The following is a 23,916-nucleotide window of genomic DNA, read 5'->3' as shown; positions in this document are numbered from 1 at the left end:
CTACCTGAGGCCTGGTGTCAGCGCACCAGCAGCATCTGAACTGTTTCCTGCTTGTGTTTTCTTCATAGTAATTTTCTTTGAGATTGAAATTGATGTGCCAAAACATGTTATTTTATACATGCCTAAGTCAACAGGAAGTATTATTTAGTGTGTATTAACGGAACAGCAACATTTATAAATGTAAATTTTGTCTGTTCACCAGTAGAAAGTGTAATGCAAATTAGAAGCAACATTTTATAAGTAAGTAGTTGACAAGAGGTATGGAAATTCGCTTAATAACAGGCAGGTTGGTTGTTTTTTTTCAGTATTTCAAAGAGACTGTTTATAATGTCAGCCAAAAAGAGGGAGGCAATAGACTTACAGCAGAAAGCAGTATAAATTACAGCGACGATGATGATTACCCATTTCACTGACAGGCATGGGTAATGTTTTATTTGTGTTTGAACTGAAGGAGTTTGATGGTGTATTTTAGAAATAGATAATGAAGAATTAATTGTTTCTTTATTAATATTAGTGACGTTTAATGGTAATATATCCTCTCGCTCTTAGAATGGATGTGTGGGTGACATTGTTCAGAAGTGCTTTCCAATTATTTTAACAGAAACCATATGTACAGAGGGGAGGCGAAGTGCAGGATATCAAGTCTAGGTTATTGATGCTATGCAGACTTTATAGACTTTCTCATTTTGTTTTTAATTAAAGTTTCAGTGCAGTAGAATCCTTTAAAGTAAATTAAAATTAATCATTGGTAGGTAAAGCTGCTCTGTGGGGAGCATAAAGCCGCCAAAACTGTTTTTCATATTGTGCATATATTGATCGATCAGTCAATATTAATTGATTTATATGTAAGCGTGCCATGAGAACTATTTGTGAAACTTAAAAAATACTAGATGTGAATCCTATTAGGGCAACAGTTATTTTGTCATGGGTGTCAATCAATAAATACTTAAGTGGATTACAGATTTAAGATGATTGTCCTGGTTCAACTCTGTGATTGCATTTCAAAAATGGTTTTGCTGTCTTTCAAAGGAAATTTTAGGCCCTTTCCTTTTTGTTAATGTCTCACTGTTCCTTTCTACAGTGATGAACATTGAGATCATTGATATTAAATGCTACATGAAAATTAATGTTAAAACTTCTTTTCATACCCATGTATGAAACTTATTGTCCAGTACATCTTTATTTTAATTAAGATCTTTATTTTCCTCTGGATGAGATTCCCTTTAAATGTAGTAGTAGAACAAGTTAACTTTTTGGTAATTCAATGGTATGTGATAAAATATTGTGAATTCCTATGAAGGAAGAGTCTCAGATTTTATTTAGATAAAAATCCTAATGACATTAGAAGAAGAAATCCTGATACTGTTGAAATCGTTGTAAAATATCCTGTTGAGTTCAATGGCATTAGCAGTTTCACCTTAGGAGTTTTGTTGAAAGGAAGGGTAACATGTTAGGAATTAAGATAAGGCAATCAGGGCATTAAACTTCCTTAGAACCTTTTGCAAATCCAAACCATATTTCTTCAGCTTCAGCTCTCTGGATGTAAAATGGGCATGATAATTTCTTACGTCATAGGAGAAAAGTTACGAATTAAAAGCTGACAACTTTTTTTCAGGGTCATGCGAGTTCAAAATCATGCAAGTATGTAGGCGGAGTCAACAAATATCCGCTGCCTTGGTACCAAGATGTTGTAGAAACTGCATGTGCCATCCGGATAACTGCGTGGTTGTTGGAAAACTAGAAGAAAAATAAAAAAGAAGCAACTTTCCGCCTAGGAAATTGTCATGAACTTCACTGAGTGACACAATTTAAGTATGTAGCGAGACATGGTAAATACTTGCTAGGTGACAGCACCTTCTGTGTATTTTTCACATTTGTACACTCTGCTGACAAGAAGGGTGAACAGATGATGAGCTAGTTCAAGTATGTGCTAAACTTTAAGCCTATACCTAAGCTGTGCATTTGATGGCATACTTGCCTGATCCGAGAGCCAGCAGCCCTGGTCAGTGAGCAGGAACTAAAGAGAACCTAGCCACAAGAAGACATAAGGACTCAGCAGGCAACACTTCTCCGTAGAAGACCTAAGTTGTAAGGTGAAAAAGAATTTCACTGTGCAAGTATGGTTTTTCTTTGTCATATTTATAAAGCTCTCTCCGGGAATAGTAAAATACCTCCTTTTTGTTCATGCACCTGTGAGAGGTTTAGCCCAGGATAGACAGCCTGAGCGCTGTGGGGGTTTCAGGTTTTGTGGTAATGAAAAACAGATAATCTGCGCAGTTTTGTAAAAACATGAAGGGCATGCAGATGGCGTGTGAATGAGTGAGTTGGTCTGACGGTATTTTAAACGACACAAAAAGAATAAAATAATCTTTTACTTTCTCTTGTCAACCATTTATTGGGCACTAAGAACAATTAAATATGGGAAATAAAATCGATTGGCCTTTTAAGTAATCGATGTGAACTTCTGTACTAAATTACCAAAGAATAAAAATATACTGTGTCATCAGTCTTTAAATGCCTCCCCCATTAAAAGGTTGTGCACCAGCCTCTGATCCCTAATCCTCTGGATTATTAGTGTTACTTTCTTTTTTTTTCCATTTTTTATCGGACACTGGAAGTCTGTTTCCACATCCATCAAATTAGTGCACGGTCTTAAGAAAACAAGCTAGATGACTGTCTTAGTTCAAAGTGAAAAGGAACATGATTCTTTCTGTCTACATTGACTCTATGTCACATGCCTGGATGTTTAATATTTTAAGTGGTTTTATGTAAAGAGGAAGTTTTTCCACCCTGACTTTCTCAGTGTGTCAGATGCCCATCAGAACAAGGTTATGAATCCAGGTTTGACCCCATTCCCCTGTCTCCAAGAAGCTGGGGGCAGAGGAGTTGGTTGCTTCACTGGTCACAGAGGGGAGTCCAGGAACCAGAGCAGGCATCTCAGCAAGAGGTTTTCCATCCTGCATGCATCTACCGCTGCGTGACCCAGCTACTTGGATCCTCGGTGAACTACGGGATGATGGGTCACAGCACTGCAAGGAGCAAATCTTCAGCCTTAGTGAGATCTAGGTGACTTGCAAGTATGCTGCTGCTGGTTGGTTGAAATCATGTTTTGCAAGCCAACAGCTCACATCAAGTTTTTTATTTTTATTTTTGGGTGTTTTTAAACAGCTGAGTGTTGCTTAAATATTTTGTAGCTTTCCACATCTATTTCTATCCAGTTATCCTATTGCAGCAGTATCAGCAGCAGAGTGAGCTGATCAATGCGTGCATCTCATGCTGAGCCATGGTACGGAGCTGCTCTGCAGAGGGATTTGAGGGAGGTCACAGTCTCCTCCAGAAAAACCTTTCTTTGTGCAGCCACCTAAGTGTCAAGGGGAGTCTTCTGTTGTACAGGAAACCCATTTTCACCATAGTGGACAGTACAGGAGAGCGAATTGCACATTTAGGATAGGCATGGCAGAAGGTAAATCTGCTGTTGTATTTCTGGCTTCCAGAAAGTAGATGCTGGTGATGGTATTCTTTATAGAGACCCATGTGCTATCTATACCTGTTTCTGCCTTTGGGCTGTGTGTAGAAGTTTTGAGCTATAGCCCTAATTTTGGATGAAACTGTCCTCAAGTTCATTTTTCTGGGGAGCTGGGATTCGTAGCCCTTCTGCTGTCTGCCTTGGTACCTCAACCGTTTTTGTGCCCATCGCTTATTTCCCTTTTCACCAGCAAACATGCTTGACTCTAGTAGGTACTGAGTTGGCATCCATGAACCTAGGTCCTGCTACATAGGTGTCTTTTTAGCGACTGCAGTGGGCTTTGTGATGGGCTGGTGCTGAGGTGCTTTGCAGTAATTGCTCAGAATCCATCAATTCATCTGGTATTTATTTTGGTGTCCTTAACAATGCTGATCTCATGTCATATTTATGTGACTGTTCATACGAATTTCTCTATAGGCTTTTCACTGTAATTTGTAATGGTTTAACAGGAGCATTGCCCCCAAACCATTTTGCTCAGAGGGAAATCTGGAATTGTCTCACCACTGTTTTAAGCATAGCAGGTTTGTCTGTCAGGAAAATTCTTCACTGAAGCACTGACCTTGATGTGAGAAGCAGATGTCATAATGAAATCAGACTATGAAGGAAAAGAAGTTTGGTTTTAGCATCTAAGAAGTGAAAAAGTAGGAGACAAACTATGTTGAAGTTCTTACAAAGATGCTAGCAAAATAGTTATAAATCTATATAATTCACTTCTAAAAGGTATCTCACTTACTTATCATTTCATCATCCACGTTCTGAATTATAATGTAAGACATTGCCTTTCTTGTCTACCTCCTGGTATTTCCGTAGGTCGATGACTTGATGGTAAGTAATATTTCAGAAATTTTGCAGGCTAAGAGGCTAAGCAGTTGTAATGCCTGTCACAACTTCCCCGTCTATTTTACTTTCCTTTTAATGACAACAAATTGTTTCAGTTTTGCTTATGAGAGATTTAAATGAAATATTCTAAGAACTCTCTCAAAATACATATAGTAATATTTTCATGTTATTTTCTAGACCATTTTTAAACACACGTGAGGCACTTCTGGAAATTCAAAACTGCCCCTTTTCCTGTTGCTCGTACTTTTATCTATTTATATGGAAACTTGTAATTCATGTGTTGCATTATCCAAGTATCATTCCTCTAAGTCTTCTGGGCTGTATATTGTTTATTTCAGTTTTTCATTTAACTCAAGTTTGGGATCACAGTCTGTGGACTGTATGCACTGACTGGTTAAAGCTTGGTGCTGGTGTAACCAGAGAGAAAATTCCAGCTGACTGCAGCTGAATCAGGACACTTCCCTCTCTCCTCGTCCCTCATACAATGGAGTCTTAAATAGGGCCTGACACTAAGTCTCTTAAAGTCAGTTCAGAGGCTGACATTGACTTGAGTATGTTTTCCATCAGACCAATAATGGACTGTTTGTTTTAGGCACTTTCTTTCCTTCGTGCAGGCATCACTATAAATGGATTTTTTCTATAAATAGAAGTATTACCTGCCTGATATGCTTTTCCCTTGTAGTTTGACAGCCTTGTGGTATAGAACAACTCAGAGCCCAGTGGTTTCTATTGTATGATGCCTATTTTTCTTCATTTTCTGCTGTCTGAAGCACTCCAGTGTCCTTTATGTTCTGTTGCTTGCACTTTAATTTTCTCCAAAATAATAATTATAGGAAACAAAAGGTGTGCTTAAAGAGGAGACTTACTTCAGCTTTGGGTGTATCTTGTCTGAAACTATGTCAGGATCTTATTTGGAAGTCTACCAATGGCAAACCATTTTCTGCTTCGCTGTTGTTTTGTTCCATGTCTGATTTCTGCCCATTGCCTCATTGCTTGGGGATATCTTTTTTTTTCCCAGGGCTGTTCTGCTCATGGAGGTTTCATCACTCCACATTCCTCTACAGAAGTTTCTTCCATCCATCACTGGTCTCTAGTAGGGTGACCCAGAGGTCCAGACTACTGTTGTAGATGTTTTGTACCCTCCAAGCCAAATCTTATCTTTCTCTCTTGCTTGGTGATAACAAAGAAAAGTGGTAAAATTGCAGTTGTGTGTTAAGATCCTGGTGTACAGTATACCATCACCTACATAAATCATAGATAGTTGATAGTAACTTTCTTTTTTCCTGAACTTTGAGGCACAGAGGCACGGGTAGGTTCTGGACATAATTAAACATAACCCTGTTTGCTCTGGGTGGGCTTTTGTGCCACCTGAAAGCCTTGACTTCATCTCTGGCTCTAAGGATTTCCCATACCATGGGCCTGAGCTGAATTGCTCTACGGTATGTGTGAGAAGTTTGCTTGCAAATCTGCAAGTACCTCAATTTCTTCTGGTTCAGTCACACTGTAGTCAAGAGCTGTTACTGAAAATCACATCAGTTTTTCCCCAGGCAAGTTACTTAAGCTGCTTTTGGTGTGCAATTAAACACTGCTAAAATCAAGTGATGTGATATTTATATTATGCTGCTCTTGTGCTGCTACTAACTATAAATCATGTTAAACATGTTTTACAAAAGAAAATTATCTAAAAGAGCATTTCTAGAGCTGCTAAGTAATGCCAGAATTTGTATTTGTAATGAAGATAAATAGCCCCGTGCTGATTAGAAGACTGAATGTACATGTTAGCAAGGGCTGAGACATCGCAGCTCGATCCTCTCAGTGGCATGATTCAGTATTTAGTATTCTCCCATGCATGTGGTGGGGTTGTGAAAGTCTCTTTTCCCAAAAGCCTGACAAGTATTTGTAGGCACCGCTGGTGTTATTGGAGTTGACAGGAAGTAGTAACTTTTCAAATACTTAATATTTTAGATGTTTTTAATTTGTCCCTGTTTCTTAGAAAGGCTAAAGAAGCTGGCAAATGATGCAGACGTGTTAACGCTTCATCCAGAGTCCAGGAAAAACCCAGTACAAGTTGTAAGCTGGCTTTCACGTACTCAGTTGCAGTCAAGGCTGTTCCCTGCATTAGCAGTCCTTAGCTCAACTCCCCTGGCTCCTGCCTCAGCAGTAAGTCACTGCTGTGATGATGTGCCTCAGTGATTTTACTGTCTATGAAATAGAGACCATCTTCATATGAACCTCTAGGGGTTCTTTGTAATAATATTGTATTTTTTAAAAATGGCAGTACCACTCTACATAATCTCCACTAATCGGTACATAAACCCTGTTTGGCAGTTTAAACTGTATGCACAAAATATGAGATTTGGCTCTGCTTATTCCAATAGTTAAAAGCTTTACTGTGGTGCAAAATGCTTACTTAATTGTTTTTAAGCACAGCACATAGGCTTGCCTCTTTGTATGCCAGATACACGGTTTTGTGTCGTGGCATCTCTGAGCGAGCAAAACCTTGGCTAAATGAAAGGATTACTTTCTGAAATAAAGCCTTGTTCCAGAGGGTTTGCATAAACTAATCTCCTCTGTCCTTTGGAGTTGATCGAATACAAATTCTGTATCCATTATTCCAGCATTTTCACCAAGTAATCTTGTGTCTGGAGCCAGTTTTCATCTATTATTAATATAGCCTTGATGGATGGGTTTATTTTCTACCTACGTATGTCAAAAATGTATTCTTTTAAGCAAGTTACCCTGCTCCTTCTTTCCCCATAAATAAAAGCACTTTCATTAATCTGCTTTTAGAAGCCCGAAATGAGAAGTTTCTCTTCCTGTGACCAAGTAATTATAGGTGCACTGTGGATTAAATAACCCACTGGAAAACTTCCTTTCCTCCACAGCATGGCTGGGAAGGACTTTGAGAATGAGTCTTGTGTATTCAAGTCTTTGTGCTATGGGAAAATGCAGAAAAAAGCCAGAGGGAGGTTGTAAAAAGAGGTTATTCTTCACTGCTTGGCCATTTTTGCCCTCCATGTTGTTGTTGGCATTTGTAGTGGATGAGGGAGTTGCATGGTGCCACTGCTATGTACAGCAGTTCTTCTAGCTTTGGGATTTTAGATGCTTCTCTTAAATATCTTTAAGTAAAATATAACTTCAAAAACACTAGCTTCTTTACTATGAAAAAGAAAAGTAGCCCTCCAGAGTTTCCACCATTCTCCTTCAGAAATCAGGATTGCCAGAGGCTTTCTTTTTTCTTTCTTTTTAATTAATTAATTTATTTTTACCTGGAGGAACATACTTGAATTTTCTAGAAACTGATTTTCCTCCCTTTTCACCAGCTCTTTTTCACCTGACTTTTTTTGTACAGAAGTTTTTTTGTGGTGGTGTTTTTTTTCCCCACTGAGGCAGGGTTACACAAAGGCAGCTGCCTCCCATCTCCTGAGAGGCCAGCTGCCCCCACTTACTGGTGGAGCTGTACCTTACCCAGGCACTATTCATCTTATAAACACTTGCTTTCATCAGTCTGCTTTCATCATGCTGCCATGTCTGATGCATCTCAGGGCTTGTTCGATTCCAGGTGACCGCCCCCAATGGTGTCAGACCTGAGGTAGCTGAAGGTGGAGCTGTGTTCCTTCTTGCTCAAGAAGTACCGTTACAGTATAAGTTCTCCAGGAGGTATCTCAGAGCACTGAAATGTGGGCATTAGTGGGACTTTGTACCCAGAGTGCTCAGGACAGCTTTCTGAAAGCACACATCTCTTTCCACCCACTAGTTAGGGAGGCAGTGCTCTCACCTGTGACATTAAAGTTATATAGATGTTATCATCTTTTCTTAACGACTGCAGAGTGAGACCCCCGGGCAAGGTTTGGCATCATTTTGATGATTGACCAAGATGTAATAAATAGTGCTTTGATATCACTGAGAGCAAATTTGCTTTTCACTCTTTGGATATCTCCCATAGACGACTGCTTTCCTGCTAATTACTGCATGTTCTGCTCCTTGATTTGTGGTATACTATTAATGTGCACAGCTGCAGCTTTTGTAGATGGTCCTTTCTGTATCAAATCTTGTAAAGATTTTGTTTTTATTAAAGAAATTGCGCATTAACATGTGGTCTGGCTGGCAAATAGCAAATCTTCAGAGAGAAAACAAGAAATGTTTTGGAGTTCTTCCCCCATCTGCCCTGGACAAGCCAAATGTCATTGGATTAATCCCATAAATATGTTTCACATCTGTGAATTACCAGACTCCTAACAGTTACCTGCCCTGTACTGTATCTTGCCAGTAATTCAGATGGTAGTGAGTGAGTATGTGTAAAAATAATTAATCGCTCTGTTGATTCCTGTTCTGAGTGATGACACTACAGAATAAGGCTAAGTAGAACTTGCTTTTTGTCCTGCCTCCTCAGATGATTTACACTACAAGGCAATTCTCATTAAGGAAGTCGATCAAATAGTTTGGTTTATAGAAAGCTCACTCACAGCTGGTAAGGATCACGCACAGAAAACCCAATGGTTGTTTTCATGTGTTTAGATCTCTAAAAGCCATTAAATAGACTTAAACTATGTTTTGGATGCTCTCTTTGTAATTAATACATAATACGGATAACAATAGAAATAAAGGACTGCTCATCTTGCTGTCAGAACCGTTCATGGCAATGCGATTAGCATGAAGCATTTCCAGTTTTACATGTAGAAACTGGGACTGGCCTTGCAGCATGCTTCAAGCACTCACAAATGTAGAGCTCGATAGCCAAGCATCTGATAGATCGCCACATTGAGACTGGAAGGGAGAACACCCTGTCAGCAACTCCATCTGCTTCACACTGAGAGATTTCTTGCTTAGGACTGCTGACTGGTTGTGTGGAAGGGCACTGAGGGAGAGAAGCAGGCAGAAGAAAAGGAAAGAGGAACAGCAGTGCTACAACTGTTCAGCAGTATGCCAAGAGCATGATATTTTGTTTGAAAATTTCCTGGCAGCCAGCACAGGTGCAGCTTCTGTGCAGCTGGGGTTGCACCTGATACACCAACTCTGTAAGCAGCAGCACTCTGCTCCTCCGTGCAGGTGTGTTACAGCAGTCTGGTGCTGGGTGGTGAGGAACAGCTGCAGTGAAGTTTGGATGGGAAAGAGAGCATTATGTCATGCATGTGGGGAAAAAAAAGTTGGCTTTGATGCTTGTTGGGCACTGTGGAGCAGTGTCATCCCACCCTGTTTTGTAACTGTATAGAAGGACTACACAGTGTTTCTGAAGGTGTTCTTCCAACCCAAAACTTGGAGCTGTTTTGTTTAGTCCAGATCTGTCAATGCAGTCATCATCCACTCCTCAACTGTATGTGTTTTTTTTTCCCCTATTGTAAATACATTTTATAAAGGTGCAATTCAATGTATAATGCCTCTTAAGCCAAGGGTTCAGCCATAGGAAAGAATCATTTTTGTGTGAGTCCGAATGAGAATCTTTAGAGATCAGATCATATTGAGTGGGAATTACATAGAGATGAGATCTAACTTCTGAGTATGTACTTCTCCTTGGAGGTACTAAACAAACAGGAGTATATTAGTGCCTGTTTCAGATTCATGCAGGGAGGAAAGGAAGGGCTATAAATGACAATTAATGAAGTAGAGAGGAAACTATTTTTCCCACAAATATTAACTGATAATTCAAGTTCAAGGGTTTCGATTTATGGCACCTGGTGACTAAGACACTTGTTTTTCTTTACTGAAGTATAAACTGCTTTCCTTGCTTGAGAAGCATCCTGTTTTGTTCTGGCTGAAGTGTGTTTCGAACCTGTTTTCACCCTGAGGACTCACTCTGCCTTCATAAATTCTGTTCTGCACCAACTGCAGATGTTGAGGTTGGTGTCACAGCGGTGAGGATGTTTTCTTTTTTTTGTATCTCCCTTTGCCATTCAAGCTTCTATGTTTATTTTTAAACCCTTCCTTCATGGTATTTTCCGCAGGGGAGAAATGACCACCTCTCTTGCGAAATTCTGTTCTCACACTGCTTTGTGAGTCTGTATTATTAATTTTTTTTATTGTATACTGTGAAAATACTGCAGGCATTTTCTTCTCTAAGAGGACAAACTTCTCTCCCAGATGACCTCTCTTCTTGTCCAACACGACACTACCTTGCTATGTGATTTCCTGTGGATGAAGAAGATGAATATCAATGAAATGAATATGAATGAAAACAATACAGGAGAGATCTTTTTGTCTTGCATTTTCATTTAACACCAGCTACTCTGCAGAACAGCGTGCATGAGTAAAAATTAACTTTCAGTTTTTAACAGTATGTGGGGAGGGGCACAGAAATGAAATGATGGCAAAAACCCATTTGGGGTCTGCCCAGTGCCTTGCAGGGTAGGTCGAGCTGGTTAGTGCAGAAGCTGACTACTTGCATCTGTAAATGTGGATGCCCAGTTATGCACTCATCAGGGATGGACTGGGCTTAAATCTTCATATCAGCAGACAAATAAATAAAGCTGTGGTTAGCAGCTAAATGTCTTAGATGTCTGTTAGCTAAGGCTGAAAACACAAGCTGAATTCCCGCTTTTGGAATGATGTTGGGAATGGTGCAATATGCCTGTACTAGACTGGTCTGTTTGTATGCTAAATACTACTCACATCTGCTGTGGCTGCAGTTACAGCAACCTGTTAGATTGTTTAGAAAGTCTAAAAAAAGAGAGGATGTTGGTTTCCTTTGGATGATCTGCATTAAAAATAGTAGTGTCCCTACAGTGATTCTCTTTTTAGTACAGAAATTCTTCTATTACAGGAGGTCCTTTTGTGCCAGACAGTGCACAAATATCATATAGCAAATAGCATCTGTGCTCAGAGAGATTCCATTGTCAATAGACAAGGCATGCTTTGGAAGAAGGAACTCTTGATTCTTTCTTGGACTGAATAAATATGTGATGGCAACAAGCACCTTACTGGGGCAGAGTTATTTTTTACTTTTGTGGGATTTTTGAGTCTGCAGTTATGTTGCAACAAAGAGAAAAAGTGAAATTCGGAGAAGCAACTGTGAAAGCATTGCTTGTTGACACAAAGAGAAAATCCTAGAGCAGTGTGCTGGGAAGTTGGGAGAGGACAGAGGAGGGCAGGAGATGAGAGGGAGAGCAAACTGATGAGGCAGCCAGTGGGCATGGGGAAAGAGAATGAGAGGGAAAGCAGAGGTGAGCTTGTCTTGAACAGAAGAAGATCAAGAGTTTTACTTCATATTTTGCTGGATTCATATTCAGGGGGGTACTTTGCTGAATGCAAGGTACAACTTTTTTCATTTAAATAATGATTTACTGATCACTAAAACTAATGCTTAAACAAAACTAATCCCAGTAAGTGAAATCCATTATTAGAGTACATCTACATTGATTGTCATGCTAGATCTTTATCCTCTCCCAAGTGTAGGATGGCACATTATCTCAGCCTTCTTCAGACTGATGGTTAATCCATAGTCTTTTGCTGCCTCAGCACACAGGTTGGTGATGAACTTGAGGTAGATGGGAATATTGAAGTTGAGTCCTCTACATAAAGAAGCTTATGTTGGTTAGCTCTGTGGAGGCTTTTAATTTTCTTAAGTGAAAATAGCTTGCCAAATGTTTGATAGAAATATTCCTGGCATCTGTACTGCAAAAAGAAGCCCAAGCAGAGGCCAAAACACAACAGTCTGTATTAAGCAATAAAAGAGGAAGCATTATCAGTTATCCCATTGGGCTTGCCATATTTCGTAATCCATCTCATTCTGTAAATAGATTTAAAAAAACAAAATGCTGACCACAAAACATGCTACCAGGATTGTTGATCTGTGAGCAGACGGCTTGCATGACTTTCTTCAGACGTAGCTTTCCATAATTCATGTAGACTTCCAGTAGCTGCTAAAAAGTGTGTAGATGCATCTTCTTTTCCTGTCATATCACTTGGTCTGAACACCAGATATAACACTGTTCTGTAGGTACCTTACAGCTAGCTTATACGGCAAGCCAAAAACTATGCTTCCAGCATTTCAGCATCATGAAATTTGTCCAATGAGATTTTTGGGTGTTTTCTTCCATTTACATTTAGTAATGCTAGCAATGCAACTGAGAACACACTTCCCAGAAAAAGGTATGCTGACTGTTGTATATATTTGGCACTGTGGTCTTGTGGTGCTTCTGCTTTTAGTTTTCTCCAGAATCTGTCAGTGGTACAATCACATTTTCCTGCCAAAGAAGCTAATGGTCATCTGTGGAGGACTTTGTTCCAGTTGTTTGTTAGGAATTTAAGTAAGCAAAGAGCTAAATTGTCCTTTGAGTCAAGATGGGATTTCAGTGGACTGTTACTGTAAGTAAGAGAAGAATTTGCCTGGGTACACTCAGGGGAAGAGTTTGTAGTCAGTACCATTACTAATCTGTAGAGAACAGAGTATCGGCGTAGTGGTGGTCTACTAAATCTACTGAGTATTAAGTATGTGTAAATGTAACATTAGTAATGATAGGCGTCTATGTAGGAGTGCCTTTTTTCCACGATTTTGTAACTTTTCTTGAGGTCTTGTAGTGAGCTTTGAATGTACAGATGCAAACAGTAATGTTTGGTGTTTTGGTGTTTGCAAATAGAATTAAATTCTGTTGTATTATTGAAGTAAATTCTAAAGGACACTCTTGAAATTGGCTGTCTGAGACACTGTATGCTGCACCTTAACAGCACTGTTCCTTTAAAAATATTTAGAGTACATTTCCCTGTGAAAGTAGTTTATAATATGAAGCTGGAAAAATGGTTATACTTCACATTTGATTTTTGCATATTTTCCATCCTCAGAAAATGAGGTGATGCTTCATTAAAATGAAGTCAGATTATCTAGACATTAGGTGTAAATGTTCGCAATATGTTTAAATAGCATTTTAGCTTAGAAGGATACAATATTTTAACAGAAGACTGAGTTGCTGTCTCTGCTATTATCAGTTATCTGTAAGTACATTTAGCTCTTATAAGATGCTATACTTGAATATAACTCACCTTTCTTTTAGTCAGATCAATGTGAAATAATGTGAAATGATCTATTTTCAGCATACTAATGTAGAAAGAGAACTTAGTGCTGGCTAAGGATGAGAGTATTGAGAAGGTTTAGAATGTGTACGTGGGATAGCTTCATGCCTGCTCTTGATCTTGTCAAAGATCAGAGAATACTGAATAGAAAACAAAAGGGATGGCCTAGGCTGACCAAAATTGTGGATGCTGTTGTAAACAAATGTCACTAAAAATTGTGCCGCAGAAAATAATGGCAGCCCCTGTTTTCTCTGCTACTGGGAAGGAACTTTGCTGTGATGGATGGGAATCTGATTTGGATGGATTATGCTGATGGTCTGGTCATCAACTTTTTTGTTGTTCTTGTTGCTTGTAAAGTACAGATCAGCATTTTACTGTATAAGCTACTCAGAAACAGCTTGACACGCATTCATATTTAGTGCTATCAAAATGACACTTCAGCTTATGTAAACTTACATGCTTATTACTTATGTCTCCCAAGATAATTGTTCGCTAAACAAGGCAAATGTAAACAGGAGGCTATTTTTTCAGAAAGTTGCTCCTTCAGCTTCCTGTCCATCCCAAAGGTCAAATCCTTTTTTGTGAGACCAAAAACAGCTGCTGACGCAGTGGTGACAGTGAAGAACGACAATATTATGATCTATGACATGGTTAAGAACTTGAAGTTAAAGGTTGTAACAGAGAAACATCCTTTCAGCATGTTTCTGGAAACCTTAATAAGAAGCAAAAGAAAATGCTTTTGGAATTTGCTCTCAGAAAGAGGTTTAGAATCCTTATTTCTTCGCATTTTATTCTTTAATCACTCTTTCCCATGGAGTTCTGCATCTGATAGCACTCATTTGTATTGCTCACATTTTACAAAATGTCTGAAGTATTTAATAAAGCTGTGCTGCAGCAGAATCTGAGCTGCTGAGCAGTGTTATCTTTAGTTCTGTTCATAACACCACTGTGGGGTGCAAAGCGCTATTAACGTTTTGCAGCACGCAGAGACATGCATATGCTTGGTAGAATGCTGATGGTGGTGGAGTGATTGAACCCCGGTCTTTGCCTCTGATTATCTCCCACCAGCTTCATCCTTCAGCTTTACTGCTCAGAGAGATTCCAAGCTGTAGGAGTGTTTGGGATGGAAGCCCACGCTGGAAGTGCAGTGGCCAAGGTGCAACTGTTTTTTGGTCTAGTGGCTGAAATATGGTGGGGAGCAGAGGGGCAGCACTGATCTCTGCTCTCTGGTGACAGTGACAGGAACTGAGGGAACAGCATGGAGCTGTGTCAGGGGAGGAGCAGGCTGGGTGTTAGGAAAAGGTTATTCACAGAGGGTGGTCAGGCACTGGTGCAGGCTCCCCTGGGCTGTGGTTGTGCTGCTGGAGTTCAAGGAGCATTTGGACAGTGTTCTCAGACGGAATGTTTGACTGTTGGACAGGCCTGTATGGAGCTGGGACTCGATGCTTGTGGGTTCCTTCCAATTGGGATATTCTGTAGTTCTATGAATAGTCTTAGTATCACTGTTGTGAGGAAGGTTGCTGAAGGGGAAATGAAATCACACAGCAAGAGCTTTTCACTGATGAGGTCTGGCCAGAGATTTTCCAGGCTGACCATAGAGCAGATACTTGTGGTGCTCAAGCTTCAGTGTCTGCACTGCGGTCTTCCTCAGCTCTCAAATTAATTTCCTATTTGCGCAGGAGAACTGTACCAATTTCTTGTGTTTACTCATTACTGTCTGTTTGTTCGTTTGTCATGGAGCTGAGGGAAGTTTGTTAAGCATCAGGATTATTTTGTTTTTAGCTTCTGATGGCCTGGGTGCCACAGTTCTAAATTATTCACTGGGCAGTTTCTGTTGGGTTTTAAGAATCCTTTAATTAATTCTCTCCAGCTTCCCTCCCATCTTTTCTCTTTTATTTCTTTCCATTTCTTGAATTTCAAAGATGTTTGTCTGAATAGGCCATTAATTAATTAAAACAAAGAAGCTTTTTCAGTGTGTTGATTATTTTCATAAGAGTTAAGAAAAAGAAGGTGACCCGCCAGGTCCTGGAAGGAGAATCAGTTTAGCTAGAGTCAGAAACTGGTGTCATCTGATGGTAAAATCTTGTGTTATGCATAGCTCTAAATGGAGAATGCTGAGCACTCCTGGTGTTTTAGATGGGGACAAAGGGGATGCTCACTGGTAGCTGAGGGAAGCAGGTAACTGGCTTTATTACAGTGGTCATGTTCAAGGACAGGAGAGCCTTTTTCCATCAGACAAGAAATATGTTTGTTTTACATGGGAAACTTCTAGGAAGAATGCAGATAAAAGAGAACAGGAGCCTGTGTAAGAAATAACAGTGTCAGAAAAGAAAAATAGGGATTTCCTGGGAGAACGTATTTACAGAACTGTTACAGTAAGAAAGAGAGCAAAATTGTGGACGATGTTTCCTTTTACTTTTCCAAGTTATTTGTAAGTGTGCTCTTTTTGACAAAGTCAGCTGAATTTCCTGGTGCTAAACCAATACTTAAGACTCAAAGACTGGCTACAACCAAACCTTTTGAAGTAGGGAACCAGCTAGTGATACAGCTGCCTCAGTGAGGTGTGCTGCTAAGGCTAGAGGACCTCAAAAGAAAGAGTCAGCTAATTCTCAGTAGAGGGTAGCAATGGCAGGTAAAAACATTGTCAGTTAAAACATATTTTATCATGATTACCGCAGAACTCATTATTATGATTAAAGATGTACTAGCCATGACATGCCAGTTCCATGCTGGTAGCAGAAAATACCTGCTGTTTGTAGGTTATTATCAACCTCCTTTGAAGAAAATCAGTCTTTACATTTGCAATGCAATGAAACCCCAGGCATTTCTTTCCATCTTTAATTTAAGCATGTTTTTCAAATGCAGATACCCAGCTGCAGTAAGCAGCATAATACTTGTCTCACCAGCACATGGGTAGGTGGGTTTATCACGCTTTATGGCATCCTACAAAGCAAAAAAAAGGAGTGTTTTGTTGTCGGTGATATTGTTGTTTTTCTTTAATGGAATCTGCATGTTAGCATTTGGGGCTTTTTGTAATACCTGTTGAAATTCTAGTGTTAGATGGACAACAACAAAAAAAAGGAGAAAGAATTGATAGTGGTGCTTCCCAGAATGCTCCATGATATTTTGAACCGTAATTGTAAATACCATTTCAAATGTTACATGGTACAATATATAGCATTAGGGGAAATTGTTACCATGAAAAAAAGTCACTAACAGCTGTTTCAAAGTCATTGGTTTTAAACTGCAGTTTATCTATTATAGAGTGTCATGGGAAAATGACAAAAATGCAAGTAAAATGCAAGTTCAGATATGACTAGACCCATTCCAGAGTTTATTGTAAGTGTTTGAAGCAGTTATTTTCATGGAGAATCATATGTTAAATACTAGTTTCAGTAATCTCAAGTTACTTGCACAGGTAGGTACTGTGCAAATACTGAAATAACTGCTTTGCCAGTGAAATAGCAGATATATGTTTCCTCCTATCTTTATTATTTTTAAAATAATTCAGTATATGAGCAGTCTTAGCACTCTAATGTGAGCATTGCCATGCTGGGGATTTTATTTTTCCTGAGAAGAAAACAAGCATTGTGATTCAAAGGGAGCTGATACCTCTGGCTTTTATGACCAACCATTGTACTGCCATGAACACATCTCTGAACTTTGGTGGTACTGAGCATAAATGTTACAGGTAAAGAAAGCTGGCAGCTGTATATTTATGAATGTGCTTAATGTGCTAACTACAGAAACTCCAAGAGTTTGGCTTATGCCTATTGCTTCACATAACATTGAATCACAATTTATATTGCTCTTTACAAAGTGCTTTAGTTGTTTGGGGTTGGTTGTTTTTTTTTTGAAAGAAAAAAAATATAAAAATTTCACCAAATTTCTCCTTACCAGCTGATGTAAATGCAGATTTCTATCTCCATTTTTTTTCCTGTGCCTCTTGCTGTTGCAGCTTACCTTGGATGGCAGGTTATTGGTTACTGCCTACGGGAGCCTTTTCCATGAGCTAATTTAGCTGTCAGTCTGAAATTGGTAAAAAGGATGAAAGATGGATCATAGGCCTGGGGCATGCCTAGACCAATATCTAGCATATCTCTATCTGGAAGTACGCTTATTAAAACAGATTTAAGAAATATTTTTCCCAATCTTGCATTGCCATCATTTCATCCAGCTAAGAAAAACATTTTCACAGTGACACTGCTGATTCTTTGGCAGCTCGTTTTTTTGGTTTTGTTTTGTTTTGTTTTGTTTTTTGAGAGGGAGAAAACAGTATTTAGATACAAGATCAATAGAAAAACAAATAGACTGTTATATTCCCTGGAGAAACCCCTAGAGAGAAGACAGATGCACAGAAATTTAATATTCTTGTAGGCAAAAATCACAAACACAGGGGTTCTGTTCAGCTGAAATGAACTGTGCTAAATGTGTATGAAATAAACATTAAAAATGAGTAACAAATAGAAAAGAACAACAGAAAACCAACGCAGGAAAGCTTTCAGGCTAGCCTGTTTCAGTTGCTGTCTTGATGAGGTGCTGTGTTTGAATTTGTGGCCCCTTTGAAAAGTCATTTGGTAACTACAAAAAAAATGTTTATCTTAAAATTGTATCACTCAGGCATAACTTCATGTAGAGAGTGAAAAGAAGCTTTCTTTTCGTCTGCTCTTTTCAGATGAACTCATTCATTCAGTAAGTTCATACAGAGAACTATGTATTTAATATTGCCTCATTTTTGTAATGATTCTATTCTTCTGCATAGAATCATAGAATGGTTTGGGTTGGAAGGGACCTTTAAGATCAACTAGTTCCAACTCCCCTGTTATAGGTAGGGACATCTCCTTCTAGACCAGGTGGCCTGAAGACTCATCCAGCCTGGCCTTGAGTTCTTCTGGCATGGCCTTGAATGCTTCCACAACCTCACTGGGCAATCTGTTTCAGTACCACTCTCACAGTAAAGAATTTCTTCCTAATGTCTTGTCTAAGTCTACCCTTGAGCTTCTTGTTTTAGAAAGTGGGTATGCGCTCCTTTTCCACAATAATTTATAAAGAAAATAAGGAAAATATCAGTATAATTTTCAATGAAAAGTTAAGTGTACCTCTCCACATTCTGTTGTTGTAAGTCAGATCTTGTATCTGTTTGATGAAGGGGTTTTATGGTTTGGTGGCATTAGTAGTAGCCATTTGTATGGCCAGTCCAGCCTAAGAGCCGTTAAAGGCCCATCTGTGCAAGCCCAGAGGAGCTCAGGGGCAAAAGGGTGGTGGGGAGTCCAATCTGTGGAATTTGAGGGTGGGATGCCCTGCTAAGGCCCTTACCAGGGAGGTCCCACCAGGAAAGCCTCAGCACCATGGTCAAGTTGTGACACCTATCATCAAGGTGAGTCAAAGCTCGAGCACCTTTGGCTGCACAGTGGTATGGGATGCTTTAGTGGGTACAGGGGAAAGGCATTTTGGAATTATGCAGGAGTTATTATGGGATGTTTGAGTGAAACATTATAAGTGTAACACAGGAAAGTCTACCAGTGTACTGTAGGTGAAACTTCAGGCTCAGTGTTATCAGTGTAATCCTGCCAATATTGCTTGCCCAGCAAAATTTTCGTATGTTGGGAAATGAACATTTTTTTTCCAGTCAAATTTCACAGAGAGGAACGCACTTGTAGAGTCCCCCTCTGTGTGTGGTAACATGGTAGGGATTCTAGATCTGTGTGTCTGAGGGCTGCGAATTTGTGGTGTCCACTGAGAACTGTGTAAGACATGTCATTCCTAAAGAGCTGAACAAAGTGGAAAGTGGAAACACTGACACACTGGGTGTGTTGTACATGCCACAAGAAGTTGAAATCTCAGTGCAAGAAAGTATTATTTATTAAAAATATCAAAATTACTCAGAAGTGAAGGGTTATAAACTTAACTGAGAAAATATGTGATTTAATTTTAGTACCAGAAACTAAGAAAGAAGAATAGATCCTTCCTGTGTGTTTTTATATATTTTGGCAAATGTCTTTATTAGTGTGTAAATACACAGTAAGAGAGGTCCATTAGTATGAGCATATGAGCTTGTGGGCACCAAATTTTGTTGTTATTTGAAGGTAGTCCTTTCATGAAAAATCATGTCAGTTCCCTGAAAGATGGGATATGTAAAACTAGGAGAGTGCCTTTAAAAAACCTCTTGCATAAACATCTTTATTTCATTTTCTCCAGATTCAGAAATCTGGAAAAAAGGTAGTGCTAAAAGGTGGAGTATTACTAAATATTAATCACTGCATACCTGCAAAGCCCCTTTGAAGTTGATGTAAAAATTACGATCAGTTAAGAAAACTGAGGTTTATCCAGAATAAACAAAGCTAGGATATGCAAAAGAAAAAACGGGTATGTACTGATTTGTACTGTTTTTGGAGACACAGATCATCAAGAGTTTTGTTTGGCTGCCGGAGTATATAGACTTTCAGTATTAGAGTTTTGAACTGGGTGGTATAGAGCTCGCAGCACAGTTAAGATTAGAGCTCAAGACATCATTGTCACTTCTTTGTTTGCTAGTCATTTAGGTTTGTACAGAAGAAAAGGAGGAAAAAGCCTGTTTGCTTAGCCCAGAGCAGAGGAGCTGATGGAGGCCTGATGGCGGCTGCAGCTCCTCATGGGAGCGGAGGTGCAGCACTGAGCTCTGCTCTGTGTGACAGTGACAGGGCCTGAGGGAACAGGATGGAGCTGTGCCAGGGGAGGGGGCAGCTGGGGGTCAGGGCAGGGTCTGCACCACAGGGTGGTGGGCATGGAATGGGCTGCACAGGGCAGTGGGCACAGCACTGAGCTGCCAGAGTTCAAGGAGCATTTGGACAGTGCTGTCAGACACAAGGTTGTACTGTTGGGTGCTCCTGCATGGAGCCGGGACTCAACGATTCCAACTTGGGATATTCTGCGATTCTGTTCTGTGTTACAAACCTGCAAGGCACATATAACTATTTCAGATTTTTCTGGGAATTGCTCATTCCCTCTTCTGTGTGGTGGTCCACATATCTATACATGTCAGTGCCTTTGATTTGCTTCTGAGAGGGATGCCCCTATTACAAATTCTGTACAGTGATGCTGCAAAGATGGAAATAACTTGAACCTAACAATGGAAAACAAGAAAAAGCAATAGCGATACAGAAAATAAAGGCTTCTGAAGATATTAAGAGCTTCCCATCGCTGGTAGTATTTAAGAGCATCTTAGACAAATGTCTGTCAGGCCTGATGCTGCTATATCACTCTCCTGGGATGAGATAACCACTGGCAGTTCAGTCTCATCCTCATATACCGTGTTATGTGTGAAGTTCCCCATTATGTTACGTATTACGTCAGTATCATACTACAACTGCCTCATGAATCATTAGGCTTGGCCATCTCTTAAGAGGGCATGTTGAGTAAGGATTCCACCACTGTGCTTTTCCGGATTTTCAGGAATGATTCCTTGGAAAGCATTTTTTTTCCAATAAAGAAGGAATGATTTGGCAGACAGACTCTGGCATTGCTTACTGTCTCTTGGAGGTGGGGCTGATCATCCTTTGTCTCATTAGCCCCTAAGAAGCCTTAAAACCATAATCAGTGGTGATTTTACACAACTCAGAATGCATCAGGCCAGTTTCAAGAGGTATTTGAAGAAAAAACAGGAGCTTGTGTCTATGTTAATGTAGGTCGGGACATATTTCTTACATGAAGTCTGTTCCTCAAGCTATCTGTGGAAAGAACAGCCATGTTGTGTCAGGCCAGAGATTTGTCTAGCCCGGTATCCTGTTGCCAGCAGTGTCCAGAAATGAATTCCTGGGAAAGAATACAAAAGTAGAGCAAGTATATAGCAACGCGTCCCTAACTCAGTGCTGTTGCTTCCAGTGCGGTGTGATTCTGTGCTTCTCCTGATCGTTTCCAGAAGACCTCAAGGAGCCCTCCCATCCAGGTAGGAAGGCAGCCTCTACAGGCACCCCTCTCAGTACCTTCACTGCTGGGGGGATAGTAAATCTGTGCATAGTAGTGATATGGTGCTATCTGTCTAAGCATTATGCTCTTACTCCTTTTAAAAGGGCCATTTTTAACCAGGTAGCATACCCGTGGGTCTAGACAACAGAAAGTTTTGCCTAACTATATTTTATGCGAGACCATCCTTGGTATGAGATGCACTATCTGGCAGAGAAATTGTGCCATTCTCTAGATTTTATGTGTTCATGTTCATGCAAGCAGAGGCACTGTAGCACAGGAACAGACCCACAAAAATACAATATAAGATTAAGGCTTCTCTCACAGGAAGGTGGGGTAGTCCTGAAGGTGCTTGTCTGCAGCTGTGCAGCATTAGTTAAAACTGTCAGGAGCTGGTGTTTCTCAGACATCTGAGGAGTTCAAAGTCTAGCTGAAAATCCCACAACTTCCTAAAACATCTCTTCCTTCAGTGAAAAACAGGCTCTATGTTAAATGCATTCTTCAGTCAGGACTGGGTGCAGTAGCAATTGTCAGCTGATTTTTTGTTTTCTTTTTTGGATAGTGTTTACTTGCATTTTGACTGATATTATATTCTTTGGCTTTCCAAACATTTCTGTATTTTGAGTGGGGTTTTAAATGCCTGAAAAAAAAGGGGAACACAACCCCTTGCAGGTGATTCGTGTTATCCGGAAGGGAAGAGATGCATGAAGAGAGATGCTAAGGTTTTTTTGTTTTTGTGTTCCCTACTGTTTTTTTTCTACTATCTTGTTCGAAAGCAGATTGTGTGTGAAGGGTATTTAAAAATATCTAAACCGATCAAAATCATCTATGGCACAGAGGCAGAAATAGCCAGGAAAGCAAACAGACCGGAGATGAAAAATGGATGAGGTAGACATACCAGCATTTCATGAAAGAGAGAGCTTAAGACTAAAAGCCAAGAAACACAAATACAGAGAGTTAAAGTACAGATACTTTATGATTCACATTACTATATTCAATTAACTATGATATAGAATTGCGTGATTTTTTTTTTTCTTTAAAAAGAGAAATCCATCTCCTTGCTTATTTTTCCACTTGCCGCTTTCTGTTTAAGTTAATTCAGCAGTAATTGGATACACTGTGTCTAATTCCTAATAAATCAACAGAACTTTATAGTGATATTGACAGTGGCTCTGCTAACCCCATTGTTTCTATCAAGAGTTTTATTCTGCCTCAAAACAATTTGCAGTGAACGCCCTTGTTTGTTTGCCACACTAGTCTTTGTTCTGGCTGAAAACTTTGATTTATAACTGTATATAATTGATGGCTGTGGGGTAGGTGGACTATAGCCATTGCTCCTCCTCTTTTAATCTAGCTTTGCGTAGAAATCCATGTAGTGGAGCATTCTCAAGGGAACCAGGCTGGGAAATTTTCCGTATACCCAATGGGAGGCCATTAATCATAGTGAAGAGTCTCTTACTGGCTGCAAGCATGTTTGTGAAAGTAAGGAAAACAAAAGTGGACCACCTCAAAATGACTTATCAAGAGAATAGATGCTAAAGCCAATGTATTCATTGTGATACATCAAAAAATAAGTAGTTTGGGCATTGCTATTTACACTGAAGCATATTTATTCAGATGCATCTGGTACTTTGAAAAAGATATTTTATACACTCATAAAACAGGATAATTGTTGGTGTTAGAGATCAGACTCCTAGGAGGAAGAAATAAAAGACCTGATCACTGTTGTTGTTTTGAGAGACACGCTTTTAAGGCAACAGATAAAAATGCCAAAAAGCATTTACTGAACACATGTCAGAGCCAAGCCGGTGAAAGAAACATTCTAAAATTCTAAGCTCTGCAGTGAGATTTTGATGAATATTTAACACCAAAAGAGAAAAAAATCCTTAGGAGAGTTAGCAGATAGTTTTTCCCTGCAGTTTGACGACACCCAGTGTTCTGGCTGTGACCCGGCTGAGGGGAGGGAGCGTGTGCTTACCTTGCAGCCTGTGCAGCCGCTTGAGGGGGGCACTTGAGTGCTGGGTGGGAGCCCCACAGACCTGCCATCGGGTTTGGGGTCCTGGTGTTCCTGTAGGTTCTGCTGGTTTCTTGTGTTCTTTGTAAAACTCTGCTTCTCAGCGGCAAATCTGATGGGTTCCAGTTGTGACTGCTCGGAAGATATTTTTACAGCAAAGTGATTGCGTTAGGATTTGAGTATAACTAAGTTGGATTCCAGATGGACTTTCAAGAGGTATTTTTGTGATTAGAAATTTCTGCCCAGCAGGGAGAAATAAAGGAAGTAAAGAGGTGCTCATATGCAGTTTTTAAGCACTGACATTTTGGACCTTTTCCCATATAAATAACCGTAAAGTATAGGAAAAGAGATATTGTAGTACAACGTAACAACATTAACTTTATTTACTAGTTGTTTTTTGTTTTTATTTTTACTTTAATGACTAAATTTAATGTGGGCCAATGTAATGCTGTGTTTTATTTTCTCATGAATCCAGGATACAGCAGCATGCTTAAATCAGTTATGTTACCTCACTAAAGTACTTGGAGCGATGCTTCCTACTGAACGAGTCCAGCCCATGTACTTTTAAAGGACTGCAAAAATTCATGAATAA

At 39.6% G+C, this 23,916-nt stretch overlaps 1 protein-coding gene and 1 long non-coding RNA gene across 12 annotated transcripts in view; one reads left to right on the top strand and one right to left on the bottom strand.

Annotated features, from left to right (window-relative positions):
• The window catches only part of RARB (retinoic acid receptor beta), a 322,222-nt gene that overhangs the window by 68,684 nt on the left and 229,622 nt on the right, over positions 1 to 23,916 (top strand). For 2 of the 11 annotated variants that reach the window (XM_085538370.1, XM_085538366.1), the window contains one exon: positions 21,230 to 21,293. The exons of the other annotated variants lie outside the window; for them this stretch is intronic. The gene's annotated coding sequence lies outside the window, so the exon portion shown is untranslated. The remainder of the gene's footprint in view (positions 1 to 21,229; positions 21,294 to 23,916) is intronic. 11 annotated transcript variants of the gene reach the window in all.
• LOC146762110 (uncharacterized) lies at positions 10,354 to 23,561 on the bottom strand. The gene is made up of 2 exons (XR_014942958.1): positions 23,289 to 23,561; positions 10,354 to 10,492 (listed from the first exon to the last, which is right to left on the bottom strand). It is a non-coding gene; the product is annotated as an uncharacterized LOC146762110 (long non-coding RNA).

This window comes from Coturnix japonica, chromosome 2 (genome assembly GCF_054131305.1).
Source record: "Coturnix japonica strain WE chromosome 2, WE-NBRP24, whole genome shotgun sequence".
Classification (NCBI taxonomy): domain Eukaryota; kingdom Metazoa; phylum Chordata; class Aves; order Galliformes; family Phasianidae; genus Coturnix; species Coturnix japonica.
Note: the sequence above shows the minus strand (reverse complement) of the source record. Positions and strands in the feature narration are given on the sequence as shown.